General features: G+C 40.3%; 1 protein-coding gene across 1 annotated transcript in view; it reads right to left on the bottom strand.

Annotated features, from left to right (window-relative positions):
* The window catches only part of cobl (cordon-bleu WH2 repeat protein), a 242,208-nt gene that overhangs the window by 120,357 nt on the left and 109,189 nt on the right, over positions 1-12,662 (bottom strand).

Genomic DNA, 12,662 nt, shown 5'->3' with positions numbered 1-12,662 from the left:
TACTGGCAAAGTGAAGAAAACTCAGTTTCTTAGTTTGTGTACAATCTAATAATCATTCAGAAAGAGATGAAGTTTAGTGTGAATAATAAACAGCTTTATTCCTCCTCAAAGCAAATCATACAGAGCAGAGTGGTTTAACCATATAACCATATAACAATTACAGCACGGAAACAGGCCATCTCGGCCCTACAAGTCCATGCCGAACAAATTTTTTTCCCCCTTAGTCCCACCTGCCTGCACTCGTACCATAACCCTCCATTCCCTTCTCATCCATATGCCTATCCAATTTATTTTTAAATGATACCAATGAACCTGCCTCCACCACTTCCACTGGGAGCTCATTCCACACCGCCACCACTCTCTGCGTAAAGAAGTTCCCCCTCATATTACCCCTAAACTTCTGTCCCTTAATTCTGAAGTCATGTCCTCTTGTTTGAATCTTCCCTATTCTCAAAGGGAAAAGCTTGTCCACATCAACTCTGTCTATCCCTCTCATCATTTTAAAGACCTCTATCAGGTCCCCCCTTAACCTTCTGCGCTCCAGAGAATAAAGACCTAACTTATTCAACCTATCTCTGTAACTTAGTTGTTGAAACCCAGGCAACATTCTAGTAAATCTCCTCTGTACTCTCTCTATTTTGTTGACATCCTTCCTATAATTTGGCGACCAAAATTGTACACCATACTCCAGATTTGGTCTCACCAATGCCTTGTACAATTTTAACATTACATCCCAGCTTCTATACTCAAGTTTAGTTCAACTGATAGTACTTGGATCATTTTAATGACATGAATACAATGTGCGATGGGCTGATTATCTTAATGAAGTAGAAAACAACTCCATAAAATAATTGCATTCTATAATTCCATAGCAGAATGTATAAGTTTTACATGCCATCTTTTGACTTCTTTCAGTCATTTCCAAAATCCAAGTTTCCCTCTCAATTCTCATTGCAGTCCCAACATTTCGTAAAAATTGACTAATCACAACTCCTGTTCACAAGGCTAAATCACCAAGGACCCCTTCAGAATTCAAATGAAAAGAGCTGGCACAGCATCAATGTGTGATTAGTCACCGAAATGTTAAACTGTTCTGTAGGGATGTCAATTCTGAACCCTACTCAAGATTTAATAGGCATGGCAAGCAAAACTTTCCTGTGAATTTAATCCACATAAAATAAACCCAAGTGCAAAAAACACCTTTTTAAATAATTAATCTCAATTCTTTCCAGGAAAATAGTCACAAAACTTGGGAAAACATTTTCATAATTCATTCATTGTGAAATGATTACCAACAGAACCCCATTCAGTACAGAAAAAAAACCCGAAAGAAAATACACTCAAAAAGCAATGCATATCATTAGAGGAATTTGATACGCTAGTTAAAACTATTAACAAAACGTTTTATTTATTTTGCACCATCTTAAGGCAAAATTCAAATTTAATTGAAGGAATTCAAAGGATCAATGTTATAGGTCAATCCTATAGAAGATCCAATGGACGTAGATAGACTGGAAACCAAATTTTTCATGAATTTTTGATTATATTGAAGTTTTTTATTTCCAGAATATTTTTTCTTGAAAGCCTCATTAGAATTCAGTTGTGCAATAGTTGAATCATGGGTGATAAGACATTTAGACTAAGAAATTAGACTATGTAACACTTTGAAGTGTGATGTGATTGAATTGCAATGTTTTTCTGACTAATTATAAATATGTGGTCATTCTGTAGAAATTATACGGTAGTGAAATTTGACTGAGACTTCTGGCCACAATCTATACAAGCACAATGATTAGGAAGGGTTTCAGGGGTTATAGGGGTCCACGCCGACCATCAATCACCCATTCGCAAGAGTTCAATGTTTTTCCACTTTCTCATCCACTCCCAACACACTGGGGGCAACTTTAACTTGTAATTTTTAACTTTAACCAATTAACTTGCAAACCTGCACGTCTTCGGGATGTGGTAGAAAACTGGAACACCCCGATGAAACCCACGTGGTCACGGGGAAAAATGCAAACTTCATACAGACAGCACCGCGATCGTCATCAAACTGGGGTTTCTGGTGTTGTGAGACCACAGCTCTACCAGCTGCGCCATTATGGTATCATGCATTGTTTAAGGTTCATTTTGCATATTGGTGGCATAAATTCCTGTGGTTAGTGGTGTGCCTCAGGGATCGGTGCTGGACCCATTGCTGTTTGTGGTTTATATCAACGATTTAGTTGAGAACGGAGAAGGCATGACTAGTAAGTTTGCATATGACACTAAAATGGGTGGTATCATGGATAACGAAGATGGTTATCAGAAACTACAGCAGGATCTTGATCAGTTGGGCAACTGGGCTGAGGAATGGGTTAATGGAGTTTAGTGCAGATAAATGCAAGGTGTTGTATTTTGGGAAGTCGGAGCAGAGCCGACCTTCACAGTGAATGGCAGAGCCTGTGGTGTGTTGTAGAGCAGAGGGATCTTGGAGTGCAGGTCCATATTTCCTTAAAAATGGCATCACAGATAAATAGGGTGGTCAAGCAGACTTTTGGTACATTGACCTTCATCAGTCAGGGTATTGAGAATTAACGTTGGGATGTATTGTTTCAGTTGTACAAGACGTTAATGTGGCCAATTTGGAGTTCAGTTCTGGTCAGCCTGCCATTAGAAGGATATTGTTAACTTGGAAAAAGTGCAGAAAAGATTTACAAGGATGTTGCCAGCACTTGGGGGCCTGAGTTATATGGACAGTCTGAGCAGGCTAGGACTTCATTCCATGGTGCGCAGAATGCTGAAGGGAGATCTTATGGAGATGTATGAGAGAAACAGAGGGTGAATGTCTTTTACCCAGAGTAGGGGATTCAAGAACCAGAAGGCACAAATTTAAGGTGAGAGGGGAAAGCTTTAATCAGAACCAGAGGGAAAATTATTTCACACAGTGGTTATATGGAACAAGCTGCAAGAGGAGACGGTTGAGGCAGATGCTGTAAAAACACTGAAAATACATTAGAACAGATACATCAATAGGAAAAGTTTAGTGGGATATGGGAAAATGCAGGAAGGTGGGACTAATGTAGATGGGGCATCTCGTTGGCATGGAGAAATTGGGCTGAAGGGCTTGACTCTGCTGTTTGACTTCATAAATCAGATCAAATTTTTCTGATTTTAAAAATCTGTTCACCATTGAAAAGGAAGCATGTATTCCTGAGGTTCAACCAACCAATATAGTCAAAAGGCTACTCGCCTGGCTGAAACCCACACTGTAGTCTGCCGTAGAACACAAGAGGCTGCTTTGTGACGTAGCCAGCTGTTGTAAGGCCACGTAGAGTCATTGGGTGAGGTGCATTGCCACTTCTCTACATATAAATCCTTTGCTCTTTGTCTCACTGGGTGTATTGTACAAGCAGAACAGGCATCGAAGGTAGGGCAAACATACCCAAGGGCCCCAAGGGATGTGGAGAAGTATTCATGTCTGAATAACCTATCCTTCAAGAGTGTTTGTTCAGCGAGCCACACATATCATTCCCTTATCATGTATCTATACACTGTAAATGGCTCGATTGTAATCATGTATTGTCTTTCTGCTGACTGGATAGCACGAACAAAAGCTTTTCACTGTATCTCTGCACACATGACAATAAACTAAATTAACTTCATAACTAAATAAAATAGCTTCAGCCTTCCAAACAGCAATGCAACAGGAGATTATGTTTTTTGGAAATTAGTGGTGACAGCAAACTGTGATTTCTTGTGGGTAGAGCTCATGTTACACACCCATGCCTTGACTGCTCTTCCTATGGAGGTCAAGGTTAGGGTCACCCTGAAATTCCTAGCCCCCAGGTGGTGGTGGCTGATCTGTGTCATATTTCCCATGTTATCGGATATCTCAGCATGCACGAGGTCACCAAGGTCTCGCCAAAAAACCCCCAACTATCTTCATATCTTTGTCCTTCAGCAAAGACTATTAAGATTAGCAAACACACAGATCTGAGAAGCTTAAGGGATCCCAGAGGTTCGGGGAATGTGGCTCTTCCCATTCAGAAGTCATGACTCCATGTTAACAGCGAGGGTCATCTTTCTCTGAGCATACCATGAGCATCAATGCTATACTTAGGTAGTTCACTTGAACCTTATTTTCAGGAGATTGCTGTTCCTTGCTGTCTGAAGGTTTGAACCATGGAGGCAGCAAGACATGTGCCTGCTCTTTTGTTTCTGATTCCAGCCGGTGTTAATGTACACCATTATACTGAATGTCTGAGTGCCACAAGGTGCCCAGTAGTAAATGGCAACAGAATGCTCAAAATAAGATTCTATTGTCCAAATCTACCTAGGGACACCATGATGTCTTTCCCAAAGAGGATTCAATACCTGCTGACATTTGCTGCATTCCGGATAACCTCACCAACAGATAAGCTCATCTTTTGTCTGAGCTTTTGTTCCCATGCTAAGACAGTGAAATAATAAGCATGGAGATGATGGATGAGCCACACACCACTTGCCTAAGGTTTTTAGTCATTAAAATGCCACGCCAAGATTTTACATACAAAAGTAGCAGACCTCAACTGAAGTTATTTGAGAAATCTGAACCAAAGATCATAGAGTGGAGCAAGATACGCTATTCGGCGAAAAAAGAGATGGGTGATCGCGCCATTTTAATGGGCGTCAACATCTACATCTATAGCTGATTGTTCTGCTATAAATTGCTCTAATCACCAATGTAGATTATCATACCTGCCTTTCTTCAGGTTCCCCAATAACAAAGAAAGTAGGTATGTTACAAAACTTACCTTCAGCGGCGCTGCAGTTCTGTCACTGGCCGTGTGCGCGACCTTTTGCGCCTTTGAGAGGGGGGCAGGTTTAAAATGCTGTTTTCTCCAGCCTGTTGAAATCGATCTTTGTAAGGCTGTTTAGTTGCTGAAGAAAAATCGCTCCGACATCCGTTTTATCAAGTTTTTTAAAAATAGCGCTGGATAATTTATTAGCAGGAGTAAAATAAAAATCGTCTTCTAAAGCTGTCAACGCCGACAACGGGACGGATCTCACGAACGAGACAAAGCAAGGTACGCCGTTTATTATTACATATAAACGTGCTTCTTACGATGCCTTTAATCAAAATTTCACGTTGCGAAAAGGTGATTTAGGCCCCATTGTTTGAAATATGTTGAATTTTACATCACTTTCATTGGTACGCTGATATGCAAAACACTGCAACCCTAAATATCTCGCGCACAAAATTATGTAAATTATGTAAATATTACCATGAATGACAGAAATTAAAAGTGTTTTCCTTGTTTATGAAGTTCAATTTAAAATTATTTGAAATTGTGGGGGTTGGTGCAATATACTGCTCACCCACAAATGTGTCCTTATGAGACATTCACATTTTAAAAATCCATGTCTCAAAAAAAAGCAAGAAGGTCCCCATGTTATTTGACCAACTTATCAACTGAATTAAAAGATATAAGTATGTATGCACTGCATTTTATTACGCTAATATAGAATGAAAGAATGGAAAAATATTTTGACATTGTGTTCATGGATATTTTATTCACAATATTAGGATTTCATATGTGTGTGTGTGTGTGTGTGTGTGTGTGTGTGTGTGTGTGTGTGTGTGTGTGTGTGTGTGTGTGTGTGTGTGTGTGTGTGTGTGTGTGTGTGTGTGTGTGTGTGTGTGTGTGCGTGTGTGTGTGTGTGTAAAAGGTTGCTAAACAAATTAGAGGAAATTACAAGAAAGAAACTAGAGATATATATGTGTGCGTGTATATATACATCAATATCACATATTGTTTACATCAATTGGTCATCAAAACTAAGAAACTCAGCCAATCTTCAATTTGGCAACACACTGTCTCATCGGCCATCTATGTCACATATCCACAAGGTAATGTACAGATCACATGCGGTGTCCACTTAGATGGATGCAGTATTCTACTACATGATCAGGTGAATGATGTGGAAATGGTGTTTGCAATTTTATTGTTCCATGTGGTATTCATCAACATAGAAAGGAATAAGAAATAGGTGCACTTACTAAAATGTATTTGTGTATTCTGATGCCATTTTCGGAAACTTGCCATCAATGTGCTATCTTTTCTTATATTTGTTATTGATACTACGTTAGTCATTAACCCAATAAAGTGCTTGTCAAGAAATATGACCCCATATGTCATATTTTTGTGTGCAGTTTTGTACATTAATCTATAAATATAAATATAATTGCCTTTATGGTTTATGTACATCATCTGACAAATGAGATAAAGATATAGTGTTGCTTTAAATCAAAGTTGTTTCTGATCCATGAGAAGGAACTTTGAGATCTATTTATCTCTAACTTGCCGCTCACACACAAACACACATTCATATATGTATATATTTATATATGCTAAATTTTATTTCGTGCTAAAGCAATACAAGGGAAACTGCACAATACAATACAAGGAGTGATGTAATTAGTGAAGGGGGAGATATGATGTAATTAAAGTGAAGTGGGAGATATGATGTAATTAAAGTGAAGGGGGAGATGTGATGTAATTAAAGTGAAGGGAAAATCTACTGTATTTTCATTTATATGCCGTCAACGTACACGTAAATGAACCCCAATGATGAAGGGGGAGATGTAAAGTTTGTATTTGTCATCAATATTAGTATTGCAAAAAGTTTGTTATCCACGTTAAATTGATTAAAGGTGAAATTGTTTAGTATTGAAAATAGTTTGTATTGACCCCAGCGTTGAAGGGGGTGATGTGATGTAATTAAAGTGTAGGGGGAGAGGTGATGTAATTAAATGAAGGGGAGATGCGATCTAATTAAAGTGAAGGGGGAGGTGTGATGTATATGTAATGTAAATGCCAGTGCCCCTTGAGGCCAAAAACAGAAGCTGACAAATGTACCTGTGCCTCGTGACTGAGTGACCTTCTAAAAATTTCAGTAATGGCAAATTAAATCCTTCTTACAAGATGGCGGGCATGTATTCATTGTGCTGGTCACAACAAGGTCTTACAGAAGACATTACACAAGGGAAACAGCACAAAGGAGGGGGCTGGGGAGGGAGGATCAGAGAGAAATGGGCAGAAAAAGAGAGATTAAGCAAGGGGAAAACATTAAAAAATAAAATTAACTAAAATATGTGAAGTGATAGATGCTTATATCATACACCGTTCCCCAACAACGTTGATTTAACACATTAATTCTGAAGTAATCTTGCAATGATCTAATTAATTCAGACAATCATCTAATAGACTGGTAACTCAAGAAAACTATTAAGAATTCAGACCCACATGGGTGTCACAGAATTGTGATACCTACCCACATCTATTTGCATGCTAATTGACTTCTAAACCAAGTTACAATTTACACCTCTTATTCTCAAAAGAATTTGCTCAAAAAATGAAAGTCTTCCAAATTAAATAAAGAAGCACTATGCAGCTAGTCAAATGCAAATATCATGTTATTAAATATTTCATGGTTTTGTTATTGCAGTCCACAAAACTGTTCATATAAATTTGCAGAATGAGGAGTTCCACTGCGATTGAAACATTGGATTTATTATTGTTAAGTGTACCGAGACACAGTGTAAAACCTTAGTTGCGTGTTATTCAATTCATATCATACACATTATATTTCAGTAGTGCAAGAGAGACGTCCAATGGCCGGAATAAGGTAGATTAGATCAGGAATTCATCTTTAGCACATCAGAGGCCCGTTCAAGAGTCTGAGATCAGAGGGAAAGGATATCAGACATTCTGCAACCAATTATCTAAGCATTTATCACAAATGGACATCTGGTCCACAAGAAATGCTGTTCTCTACACCTTCCACACCCCAATGTACCTCCTCACTGTCGCTCCAGTTTTTCACATTCGAAGTCTGCCACTTCAGTGTCTCGTTTCTTGGACAACTGGTTGGTTTTATAGTATCAAGCAGTTCAAATAATTCCACCCCTACTATCCCCATTAATGAATGAATCATGTGAACTGCTAAGAAAATATCCAATTAAATTGACACTTGGTCATCTCTTAGCACTAAATATTTTTTCAGAACAGCGTTAAGAACATTCAATACATGGGCACGGAGAGAGACAGAGGTCCTGAGATCAGAATTTAATTCCTAAAGAAGTTAATATACCCTTTCGGCGGTGGCGACATCACCACAGAGGTCCGCTGGACTGGAGGGCGGCATCTCCGGCCTGGATTGATCGCCTCAGCGCAGAGGAAGAACAAGGAGGGAAGAGACGGAGACTAAGACTTTGCCTCCATCACAATGAGGATGTGCTTGGTGAACTCACTGTGGTGGATGTTTAATTTGTGTTTATTGTATGTTTTGTTTTTATTGGTTCTGTGTATGACTGCAGGCAACATAATTTCGTTCAGACCGAAAGGTCTGAATGACAATAAAGGAATCTAATTCTAATTCTAATTCTTTGTGGGACGATATACAGTGCATTCAGAAAGTATTCAGACCCCTTCACTTTTTCCACATTTTGTTATGTTACAGCCTTATTCTAAAATTGATTAAATTCTTTTTTTTTTATCATCAATTTACACACAATACCCCAAAATAAAAAAGCAAAAACAGGTGTTTAGAAATTTTTGCAAAGTAATTAAAAAGAAGTAAATGATATATCACATTTACATAAGTATTCAGACCTTTTAGTCAGTACTTTATTGACGCACCTTTGGCAGCGATTACAGCCTCAAGTCTTCTTGGGTATGATGCTACAAGCTTGGCACATCTGTATTTGGGTAATTTCTACCATTCTTTCTGTAGATCCTCTCAAGCTCTGTCAGGTTGGATGGGGACCGTCGATGCACAGCTATTTTCAGGTCCCTCCAGAGATGTTCGATCGGGTTCAAGTCCGGGCTCTGGCTGGGCCACTCAAGGACATTCACAAACTTGTCACAAAGCCACTCTTGCGTTGTCTTGGCTGTGCGCTTAGGATCGTTGTCCTGTTCGAAGGTGAACATACGCCCCCGTCTGAGGTCCAGAACGCTCTGGAGCAGGTTTTCATCAAGGATCTCTCTGTATTTTACTCTGTTCATCTTTCCCACGATCCTGACTCCCAGTTTCTGCCGCTGAAAAATATCCCCACAGCATGATGCTGCCAACACCATGGTTCACCGGAGGTATGGTGTTGGCCAGGTGATGAGCAGTGCCTGGTTTCCTCCAGATGTGACGCTTGGCATTCAGGCCAAAGAGTTCAATCTTGGTTTCATCAGACCAGAGAATCTTGTTTCTCATGCCTTTTGGCAAACTCCAAGCAGGCTGTCATGTGCCTTTTACTGAGGAATGGCTTCCATCTAGCCACTCTACCATAAAGGTTCTCCCAAATCCACAGAGGAACTCTGAAGCTCTGTCAGAGTGACCATTGGTTCTTGGTCACCTCACTGACCAAGGCCGTTCTCCCCCGATAGCCCAGTTTGGCTGGGTGGCCAGCTCGATGAAGAGTCCTGGTGGTTCCAAAGTCCATCCATTTAAGAATGACGGAGGCTACTGTGGTCTTTGGGACCTGCAATGCTGCAGAAATTGCTTTATACCCTTCCCCAGATCTGTGTCTCGACACAATCCTGTCTTGGAAATCTACGGACAATTCCTTCATCTTCATGGCTTGGGTTTTGCTCTGACATGCACTGTGAACTGTGGGACCTTATATAGACAGGTGTGTGCCTTTCCAAATCATGTACAATCAATTTAATTTACCACTGGTGAACGCCAATCAAGTTGTAGAAACATCCCAAAGATAATCAATGGAAACAGGATGAACCTAAGTTCAATTTTGAGTGTCATAGCAAAGGGTCTGAATACATTTGTAAATGTGATATTTCAGTTATTTCTTTTTAATTACTTTGCAAACATTTCTAAACACCTGTTTTCGCTTCTTCATTCTGGGGTATTGTGTGCAGATTGCTGATAAAAAAAAGAAGAATTTAATCCATTTTAAAATAAGGTTGTAACGTAACAAAATGTGGAAAAAGTGAAGGGGTCTGAATACTTTATGAATTGCACTGTAACTCCTATAGCTTTGTGATGACGTGGGAATTTTTTTTCATTGTCCTCAATCTCAAACACTTTACAGATTACAGACTAGTTTATGAAGTTATATGAAGCTCCAAAGACAGTGTATAGACACAGTAATGATAAATGCAGCAGAAATACAATGACGATTGCAAATCAGCAAAGATTGTAGTGCAAAAACTGAGCAGTACAAAATCCTTTGAGGGAGAGGTCTTGGCACCAGATAATGAGGTTCTTGATCTCCTTCATGTAGTCCATGAGCCTTGACCAATCTTCATTACGGTCAATGTTAGAGTAACTCAACAGTATTAATTTAGACATGTCATTTCATTTTGCTTGGGGACTGGAATGATGGAGTTTCCTTGAAGCAGACAAGGACAGGTTGAAGAAGTTGACAGAAACTGTGGCCAGTGGACTGGTGCCCAATTTCAGAACCTATCCAGGGATTCTATCAGGGTCAGCTGCCTTTCAAGAGTTTTTTTGCGTTAAGGTAAATCTGACTTCTGCCACCAACACGCATGGGGGGGGGGGGGGGGGGGGTTAGGATGTTCAAAAAACTGGCGTAAAAGGCATTACGTTTTTCACACATGGCCAAAATTTGTGAAAATTGAAGTTTCTTATCTTTCTTCATGCTATGATTAAAGGAGTGTAATTACTGTCAGAAAGTTATTTCTCTGTGAGCACGCACACACACACACCCTCTCTACGGTTCATCGTTCGATCACATGTCTACTGGATATATACTTGAATTAAATAGAATGCTGGATTTTCAATTCTATGTTGCAGAAATTGGTCCAGCTCCAAAATCTCTGGAAGAATTAATTCACCTTTTCGTGCAAGTTAGCTTAAGGCAGTTTGCACAGTCAACTGGTTCAACCGGTTTAACAAAGCTGATTCAATATCTGAAGCAGGTAAATTAGCTTATCCCCTGGCTGAAAGTATGAAAACACTGAAATGTGCAGGGAAGCTTTTTAATTTTCTGTGCCACAAATGTCTTCATTTTCTTCATAGTCCACCAAACATCTGATGATCTTGCCTTCTGAACCGTTATCGCAGTGAGTATTCCAAACCAAACAGCCAAGATTACATTTTGCAGGTTCCAATGGTGAAAACAGTTGTCTTCACTTTTAAGTAATACCACATACCTGCCCATCTAACTATGGTACTTGATCACAAAGCAGTAACAACCATGAACTTTATAATAGTCAAGCTAAGTGGAAAGAGCAAGAACACCTAAACACCTGAATCACAAAAACACCTCATCTTTTCACTCACCATCCAATAGGATTATTGCTTGCTTCCAAAACAACCTATGAACATGCATTTCCCCTTCATAATTGATTCAAAAACCTTGCAAAAAAAAAAAATCTTCTTTATAGACTTTTTTCACAATGCACAAAGTTGAAAGCCACTGCAAAACAGTAAACCCTCGGTATAACAGACCATGGGGGTGGGGGGGGGAACTGGTGTCCGTTATTGCCGATTGTCCGCTGTAACCAAGTACTGTATTATCATTGTATGTAGTCGAAACAGATAACTGCAGATGATAGTTAATACACAGTAAAAGGACACAAAGTGCTGATGTGATGCTATATTTAAGAGGGAGTTAGATGTGGCCCTTGTGGCTAAAGGGATCAGGGGGTATGGAGAGAGGCAGGTACGGGATACTGAGTTGGATGATCAGCCATGATCATATTGATGCAGGCTCGAAGGGCCGAATGGCCTACTCCTGCACCTAATTTCTATGTTTGTATGTTTCTATGTAACCCACAGATCATGCAGCATCGCTGGAGAACATAGATAGGTGATATTGGGACTCTTCTTCAGACAGATTCAGTTCAGCACTTTGTGTCCTTTCACCTTAAAATCAATGCCATTGGTCTGCACCAGCTTGCCCTTTTTTAACAGTTGCGGCTTACGTTGTAGTCCCTGGCCATCAGCACTTTTTTTGGGCGCCACCACCGACAAGTGCCTGCGGTCAATGTGGGGCTCTCTCCCCTCATCAACTGTCGCTTCTTTCTTTGCTCTGTCCACTCCCCACTCCACTGTCGCCTCCTTCTCCCCAGTAGTCAATGATATTGTCCAAACTGCAGTATGTCAGTGACTCTGGGGGGAGCAGGAGGTGGTGGTGGTGGTGGTGGTGGAAGGGGGTGGGTGATGGAGATCGAGTGAACAGAGCGACAGGAGAAGGACAACGTGGCAAGGGGATGACGGAGTAGACAAAGTGAAGGACGAAGTGGCAGATGGTGAGAGGAGAGGGAGCAACGGTGACCAAGCGCGTCCTGTCAGTGTTGGCAACCTGAAGAAAATGCTGACAGCCAGGGGCTACAACGTGAACCGCAACAAACAGCTCTGTCAACCGGACTGTGCAGTGAATGGAAAAGGCCTCATTGGTGCACCTTCTGAGTCGGGGGTGGCATCGCAAGCTGAGGCTTTAAGCGGAGGGTTGGTGGTGTGACCTAGGGTTGGCATCGGCAAGTCCATCCGCTGTAACCAAAATCTGTCATATAGAGGTCCATTAAAACAAGGGTTTACTGTACTTTAGAAAATATAGTCACTATTGTGCCAGAAACTTTGCAGCAAAATTCCATATAGCAAAGTTCTACAAACAGGTGTTAATAAGGTGGTCCATTATTAGTTATAAGCAGAAAACAAAATAC

The sequence above is a fragment of the Leucoraja erinacea genome, chromosome 2 (genome assembly GCF_028641065.1).
Source record: "Leucoraja erinacea ecotype New England chromosome 2, Leri_hhj_1, whole genome shotgun sequence".
Lineage (NCBI taxonomy): Eukaryota > Metazoa > Chordata > Chondrichthyes > Rajiformes > Rajidae > Leucoraja > Leucoraja erinaceus.
The sequence above is the reverse complement of the archived record's forward strand: the minus strand, read 5'-3'. Positions and strand labels throughout refer to the sequence as shown.